Below are 8,560 nucleotides of genomic sequence, written 5' to 3'. Positions count from 1 at the left end.
TGGTGTGTGTGGAATATTACCTCAACAGGTTGCAATGCAATTTTAAAGCCGTTCATATTTTAGTTAGCACTGTCATTGTATTGACTTTGCCTGAAAGGGATTTATGTGTTTGTAAAAGTGAGAACTGACGGTATTCTTGAATCAATTTCGATAAACTAGAAGTTAGATTTTTTAGAAATGTTTCGGATAATGTGCAAACAGGGGGGTTGGACATTTTGCTATGAGCAAGAACTAAACATGGATGGCAATTTTGTATCTTTCAAACACAATTTGAACATTTTTAGTTTTCACTGGTTGTACGGAACTTTAACCGAAAGACGGAATATATTTTTTAGAACATTTTTAGTCACAAAGAGGGCTATCTAATCACGTGTAGCCTAATAAAAGGTACTCTGAAGGGCTTGATATTTCTTTGTTGTGTGCGGAGTCACGCATCGGGGGGGAAAAAACGGATCTAAAAGATCTTTCTTTTTCAGTGAGTGACACCCCCACACAACAAGGTCTAAATCCGGCTTGAGAAAATACAAATTAATAAAGGGACACTTGAAAACTGGAGGAATGCACTTGTATTGTAGTATGTTCCAGTTTTATTTATAAACATTTTATTGTGTACATCAGGGAATTTTAAGCTTTCACAGGGGATTTTGTGCATTTCCGAGTTTTACCATGTTTCTCCTCCATCTATTTTTTTATTTTTATAAAAAAATTTAATTGAAAAGGGAAAGATATGTGCTGCTGTGTGAACGTGTCATCATGTCACTTTCCTCTTTTTGGAAAACTGAAGAGCCTTTTGTACAGGCCTGTATTATAGTTTTGATTGTAATGCAGACTTATTTGTTGAGTTTGGTGTGTAATGGTATATTTCATACCAGTGTATATATATTTGTTGTGCATTATTAATATATCGGCAAGGTGCATTAAGTTGCACTTATTTCTTAGTTAAAATAAGTGTTAAATTGCTCTAAATGGCTATTCTGATAGTAATCAGTAACATGGGTCTCCCTGTCTCTCCAGCTCTTTAGTAAACTCAAACTACATTTTCAGAATTTCAAAACAGGATAGCAATTTTATCCAATCAAGAGTGAGAACGTATACAGAGTACAAGATAAAGAAGTGAAATTGGAAGTGATGGCACAAAGAAGACAACATTGGAACTGGAACGGTATAATATTGAAGCTGATAAATGGGAACATTTGGAGACCTCTGTTACTGAACAAACACTAGCAATTTTCACCTAATTCTGGTTTTAACCCAAAAATATCACTTGCGCTACTTTTAACTTCTAGCAGTGGAGAAGGGACATTGACTCATCTTTAGAGAAGGGACATTGACTCATCTTTAGATAAGGGACATTGACTCATCTTTAGATAAGGGACATTGTCTCATCTTCATTATTGCCTCAGTGTGTTTTTGTCTTGTTATTTGTGCACTTGGTGATGTTTCGTTTAGACTGGCAAGAAAAACATAGTGCTGTAGTGGGCTGTACATTTCTTTTGTCAATAAATGTCACCAATTGAAAATTACATTTTGAATCCTCAGTTATTTTTTCATTTACGTAAAAAAATAAAATACATATTGATGGTAGTTGAGTACCACACCAATATTCAGTAACATGCACACATGTGTTCTAGTTGGACTCAGTAAACATGGTTCATGTAACAGATAAAAATACGTTTAGTCACGATTGATTCACTGACTTCTCATTCCATGATCTGATTCTGAATGAGTGAACTGTTTCCAATCAATCTAATACACATTGTCGCTCTTGCAAAGAAACCTTGTATGTCCAAATAAAACTTTTCAGGAAATGGAAATTTGTTATAATAAGCCACAAGTGGAAGTGGCATGTCTACAGTGTTGAGAGCTTGTAGATCAGCTATTTGTTTTTTTTCTTATTTTGTGTTACACTTCTTAAGTTCCTACTGTGTTTTTCATTTGTTTGAAATATGGAGATACAAGCTTAAGGTTTCTGCCCACCAACATTAATATAGACAGTAGATGCAATTCAACATCAACGCACACACATCACAACGCAGTGATGCAAGACTGATTATAAGACCACCCCCATTTTTCAAGACTCATTTGTGGGAAAAGAACATTGAATGTCAAATTGTCTAGACCCCGATTATAATACGACCCCGTAACATCATTGAACATGGCAGTCTTTGTGTGTGTGTGTGTGTGTGTGTACTCAGTAAGGACAAAAACTAGCCAATTAATAAATCACATGTTAAACGGTCTTAATTGCAGTGTGTCTCCCCTGTTGAAACACAGTACTTTATTGGACCAGTTATTAGATCATCAGCGAGTTAAGATGGAATAAAAATACACCCTGCCAGGCCTGACTGCTTTAAGCTCTACCATCCCTCCCCTCTGCTCAGTTGGGCTTATTTTTGCACCGTTTCCCTGTTATTAAACACGTCTGCCTATTTCGTTTTTTTTTAACTGAGCGTCCTCTGCTTTGCATATTGTCACTGGCAGAAACCTCATATTTCTATCAATAAAAAATATGTTTTCTTTTCGTGGATTAATGCCTTACAACATCATCATAATATACCAGTGGCCTAGGCCGGCTTTGCGGTCCTGTAGACTGTTAATGTCATGGGTGGCAGTAACGACTGTACTGGTGTTTAGCTGAGGTACTGTTCCCAGTGGGGTCCGGGGAGTCCCCCAGCAAAAGTAGTTATACAACATCACAACAATCATTTGAATCACTTTAACCAGATGTGAGTGAAGCTGTGAGCTTCTGCTATTTTGTCCCAGCTTTGTCTGTCTGTACACGATGATTTGATTGGCTGAGCACCCCATAGCGATATTTAAAAGTGAGTGCAAAGATCGCTGCTCTAAGACCCAAACCACACCAATGCAACTATAGTTGCTACAACACAGTTTTAAGGACATCACGTCACACCAATGCAACTCGCATCTGCCATTAGGGATAATGGTTGCGTGCAACTATACTCTCAACCATTTGGTTGCAAGGAGTTGCATGGCGATTTGTGAATCATTGGTGTGGTCGGGGCCTCAGGCCTTGCTTTAGCCGTACCATGTGTCGTGCATCCAGTTCACAGCGAGTTGCATCGCTTTGTGAGCTTATTAGATCCGTTATTTTCCATACACCACACAATGCACAATTCATGAACAATAGCAAGTCAGGCGTTAAGAGTGTTGTAGTGTTCTGAGACGGCTTCTTCCACCAGGCAACTGCAGGCATGAAAAATGAAATGTGACCAGCCTGTTGACCTGTCTATCTGAAAGCACGCGCGCGCGCCCTGCACACATACACAGACACCGTTTCCATTCTTATTCTTGCTTAAATATTGTGTTATTTTATCATGAACATTGACTTGACCTATTCCTGTAGGCTCATATGTGGATCATAGCCTAGGGCCGAGAGTACACCGCGCCAATCGGACTCTGTTTTGGGCAGTTTTCTTCAGCAGGGCCCACGACTGTCCGGTTGTCTATTTGCCTTACTCTCTCGACTGATCTTCTCCAGGTCCGTTTTACCTCCCCACTTTCTTTTGTGCTTTCAGTGCTTGCCTAGTGTTGTCAGTAGGTTTCTGTAGGTTGTGTCCAATCCACCCCCACTTCCGCTTCTTCACATCATGGCTGATGGAGTGTTGTTGGGTAAGGTTCTCTCCAACAGGCTGGTGTTTGATATTTTATCGGGCCACCTGATGTTCAGAAGGCATCATGAACATAAGGACCAATTACGCCATGTTGAAGTGGTCAACCCTTTAAGACCCAGGGGCGCTACTCGCGCTAGCACCTATGCCCAGCTTTCAGGGTTTATGTAAACACAAACATTGGCTTGTGATTGGCTGATCACCCCATAGCGATGATTTGATTGGCTGAGCAAAGTACATATTGAAGATAAAAGTGAAGGCAGAAAAGTGAGAAAAGACGGAAAAGTGAGGATGCAAATTGTGATTGGTGAGAATGAGATGATGTGTGATGATAAGAGTGACCCTCACTTCACACCGGTGTGTTTTTTAATGAAACCAAAAATAGCATAACCTAACCTTTAAAAATGTAATGTCTAATATAGCCTAACCCTAACCCCAGCATATCTTCCTAACAGTAGGCTAAGCTTATTTCTAACAATCCTTTGTAACCATGAAACAACCATTTCTCTTGTGAGATCCATGCGGGACAATTGCACATAGCTGATCTACAAGCTCACAACACACCTGAGAGCAACTGTATTGGTGCACGCTTCTCTGAATCCTGAAGAGGTGATCTGTCATTTTATTTCTTATGAATATTTATTCAAATGCATATTAATTATGAAAACTTTGAGAAACACTAGGGACAGATTCACAGACGAGCTGGGGGTGTCACTGCAGAGCTGTCGGAAGCTTCACACAGCGCCTATGGCTGCACTTAGCAGAACTGCTTTATATCACTCTGCTTCTATTCCATGCACACCCCATGCTCATGTCAGCTTCTCTCACCTCTTATACCGTGTGTGTGCGCGTGTCTGCGTGCGTTGTCAGAGTGTGTGTGTATGACAACAAAAACATACAGTATAGCCTACCAAGAGATACAGTATGTATATACTGATACCAAGAGATGTATTGAAAAGCACATTTACATGACTGTACAACCACAATATTATATGTAGCCTACCGTGTGGCTCGTAAGCACAGTGGGGTGCATATAAGTCGATGCCAACTTAACACGTTGCCTTGCACAATATCAACACAATCTACAATCTCCAGTCAGTGTAAACTAGAAAAGCGAAGCAGCTAGTGTTTCCTTCCTGCATTGGGAGGCTCATTGAGCGCAGTTACATTATGATATGATATATGCAAGGAACAGGGAAATGTGTGCGCCTGAGGCCTCCTGCAGTGTCAGCCGGATATAAATAGAACTCCACCACCACCACCAGCACCGCCACCACCAGGCAAGCAGCACTATAGGGGAGCTGACAGTGTCCTCTCAACCCAAGCCAACCCCCTGTCACATTTACTCACTACTTGCAGTTCAGTCAGACAACTCACGAATAGATTAAACAATATTTATTGCAGAATGAGTAACGAGTGTACATATGATATTTGACTTGGCGTTCGGCTCTGCTGGATTTCTCCCTGCTCGGCACGATTAAGCAACAACATAAAACATAAAGAGCAGGGAGATAGATATACAATAACCCCCCCATGGGGAGCATAGATAGCAGAGCCCACCGGTGGTGCTGGGGTGGTGGTGGGAGAAAACATCACATACAACCGGGAACCATGAGCAGAGGAAGGCAGGAAGAGCATGGAGTCTAGTGAGCTTAACACAAAAAATGCTGGAAACGTATTGTGGAGTCTTGGTGGGAAATGAACAGGCAGAACAGGGTATTGCAGCACTTCAAAACGCTGTTTATTAGCAAGAAGGTTGATTATGACAGTTAGATCACAATGAGACGCTCGACATCCGTCTCTGGGTAGCATTCATAAGCGTACAGTATTATTGGCTTCACAGGATTCCTTCGATCGCCTGGAGTAGGGTGAGAAACATCCGTTAGTTTCAACTTAGATTATACAGTCTTCTTCTTACGGCACGACTCCACACTGGAGGGCTCGTTATAATAAGAAACGATAAGAATAATAATAATATGACGGCGGAGCCTTGCTTCGTGACGTCGTCAGTATTTAGCCTTTACTGTAGCGTATCTTCTCCCATAGCGGGTTCAGCTCCGAGCGTGCACCTGCCGTTTAGCCCACCGGCGTTCAATACAACGAGAGCCTGCTTGCTAGGCAGTCCTCGAAGAATAGTCTGTGTGGAATTAAATAGGTTTCCTTCCGACCTTTTAGTATGGGTTCCAGTTGTCTTCGCTGTGGCAGGGCTGCCCCCCTGTTGCGTCGCGATAACTGTGAACTCCTGGAACTCCCGTTCCTAATTCACTCATTCATCCGTGTCGTCCGAGGTCTCTGTCCCGCGGACATTCCCTGGCCCGATCCTGAAAGCCTGTGACGGGGAGAGTGACAGTTAAGGCATGCAGAGATATATACACAGGAGTGTGTGTGTTTGGTGAGAGCGTGTGTGTCTGCTTACCCCCCGACGGTTTGTGCGTGCGTGCCTCCGTGAGCGCTTGTGTGTGTGAACCAGCCGCTGTCAGACCGACTACTAAGTCTTCCTTTTATACGCCGGGTGTGGCCGCTTGCTGGTTTGGGCGCGGTCCGTCCATCAGCTCAATCTGGTGGAGGAGGAGGTTCGGGACGTAGACATCCCCTATTAGGCGGCCGAGGGCGTGTCTTACGATCCGAGGCGTCTTCTGTCTGACAGCTTGTCTGGTTGCCCTGGCAACGCACTTACCATCGCGGGGTGTCGCTCGCGAGACCCCACACACTCCCCCCCTAAGATCCTCGCTGAGGCGAGGGGCTTTATTTTCTTCCTCTTCTTCATACATCCTGGACATCGCATCTGCATGGCGTATGTCTTTACCGGGTCTGTGTTCTACCGTGAACGTGTAGTTCTGTAGTTCTAGGAACCAACGGGTGACCCGCTCGTTCCGATCTTTGTTTGTGGACATCCACTTGAGGGGCGCGTGGTCGGTTACTAAGGTGAACCTTCGGTCCCACAGGTAGTACCGTAGGTGGTGGATTGCCCACTTCACTGCGAGGCACTCTTTCTCTACTGTAGAGTAGTTCCTCTCGTGTTTGAGCAGCTTTCTACTTATGAACGTGACTGGGTGTTCGTCTCCCTCTAGCGTCTGGGCCAGGACAGCACCGATTCCTGTGTTAGACGCGTCTGTGTGGAGGACGAAAGGGGTATTAAAGTCAGGTGTAATCAGGACTGGGCTTCCACAGAGGGCATCTTTCAACGCTTGAAATGCGCGCTCTGTTCCCTCGGTCCATTTTACGTGGTGTGGTAGACTTTTTTTTGTGAGATCGTGTAACGGGCTGGCGGTGGCAGCAAAGTCTTTTACAAATTTTTGATAGTACGACACTAGGCCGAGGAAAGACTTCACTTGTTTTTTGGTGGCGGGCCGTGGCCAGTTCTGTATTCTCTCTATTTTTTTCTCTTGTGGCTTAATGCAGCCGCGTCCAATTGTATAGCCTAAATAGTCTGTTTCGGTCCAGGCTATACGACTCTTCTTGGCGTTAACGGCTAAGCCCGCCTGGCGTAGGGCGTTGAGCACGGCATCTAGCCTTTCTAGGTGCTGCCGCCAGGTGGCGCTATGGATGATCACGTCGTCCAAATATGCCGCCGCATAGGCGCTATGGGGTCTCAGGACTTTGTCCATTAATCGTTGGAAGGTCGCCGGAGCTCCGTGTACACCGAAGGGCATGACTTTATATCGAAACAGCCCATCTGGGGTGGTAAATGCTGTTTTTGGTTTGGCTCGCTCGGTTAGGCCAACTTGCCAATACCCTTTCGTCAGGTCTAATGTACTAATGTGTCTAGCGGGGCCCAGCCGTTCAATTAGCTCGTCTACGCGAGCCATGGGGTAGGCGTCAAACTGCGATATCTCATTTAATTTCCTAAAATCGTTACAGAAACGTAGGCTCCCATCTGGCTTGGGAACGATAACTATGGGGCTCGACCAGGGGCTGTGTGACTCTTCTATGACGTCTAGCTCGAGCATTTTCTTCACTTCCTCCTGTATGGCCCGCCTACGAGTTTCCGGGATCCTATACGGCCGTAGCCTGACTACCTTACCCGGGGTCGTATCGATGTCGTGTTTTACTACCGAGGTACGGCCGGGTAGCTCGGAGAAAACATCTCTGTTCCGGTCTAAGAGCTCTCGGATATCCTGTTGTTGTTGCGGGGCCAAGCCTTCTCCTACAGCAACGGGTGGAGTCTGGGGAGGGGGGCGGGTCAACAGAGCAGGTAGCGGAACGGTTTCCGGCGGATACCACTTTTTCAGAATGTTTATATGGTATACCTGCTGGCCCCGTCTCCTCCCTGGTTGGGCCACTCGATAATTAACGGGACTGAGCTTCTTTACAATCTCGTATGGACCTTTCCAGCGGGCTAGGAATTTACATTCTGTCGTGGGGACAAGGACGAGGACCTGGTCCCCAGGCTTGAATTCTCTCACTTGTGCGCCTCTATTGTACACTCTACTTTGTGCTGCCTGTGCCTCTGCCATATGTTGTCGCACAAGCGGCCAGATGCGGCTGGCGCGCGCCTGTAGTATTTCTACATGTTCGATGACATTTCGCAGTGGGGAGGGCTGACTCTCCCATGTCTCTTTTGCGATATCTAGCAATCCGCGGGGCTGTCTCCCATACAGGAGCTCGAACGGGGAGAAGCCTGTGGATGCCTGGGGTACTTCTCTTATGGCAAACAGTACATATGGGATGAGGCGGTCCCAATCTTTTCCGTCCTCTTCGGCTACTCTTTTTAGCATTTTCTTCAGTGTGTGATTAAATCGTTCTACCAGCCCATCGGTCTGAGGATGGTAGGCAGATGTGCGTATTTGTTTCACTTTCAGCCAGCTATAGAGCGCCTTGATAACCCGTGAGACGAAACATGTCCCTTGGTCCGTCAGGATTTCGTCTACTAAGCCTACTCTACTAAAGAGCATCATGAGCTCGTGTGACACTGTTTTGGCATTGGCGAC

The sequence above is a fragment of the Protomyctophum parallelum genome (genome assembly GCF_964188405.1).
Source record: "Protomyctophum parallelum genome assembly, chromosome: 10".
Lineage (NCBI taxonomy): Eukaryota > Metazoa > Chordata > Actinopteri > Myctophiformes > Myctophidae > Protomyctophum > Protomyctophum parallelum.
Note: the sequence above shows the minus strand (reverse complement) of the source record.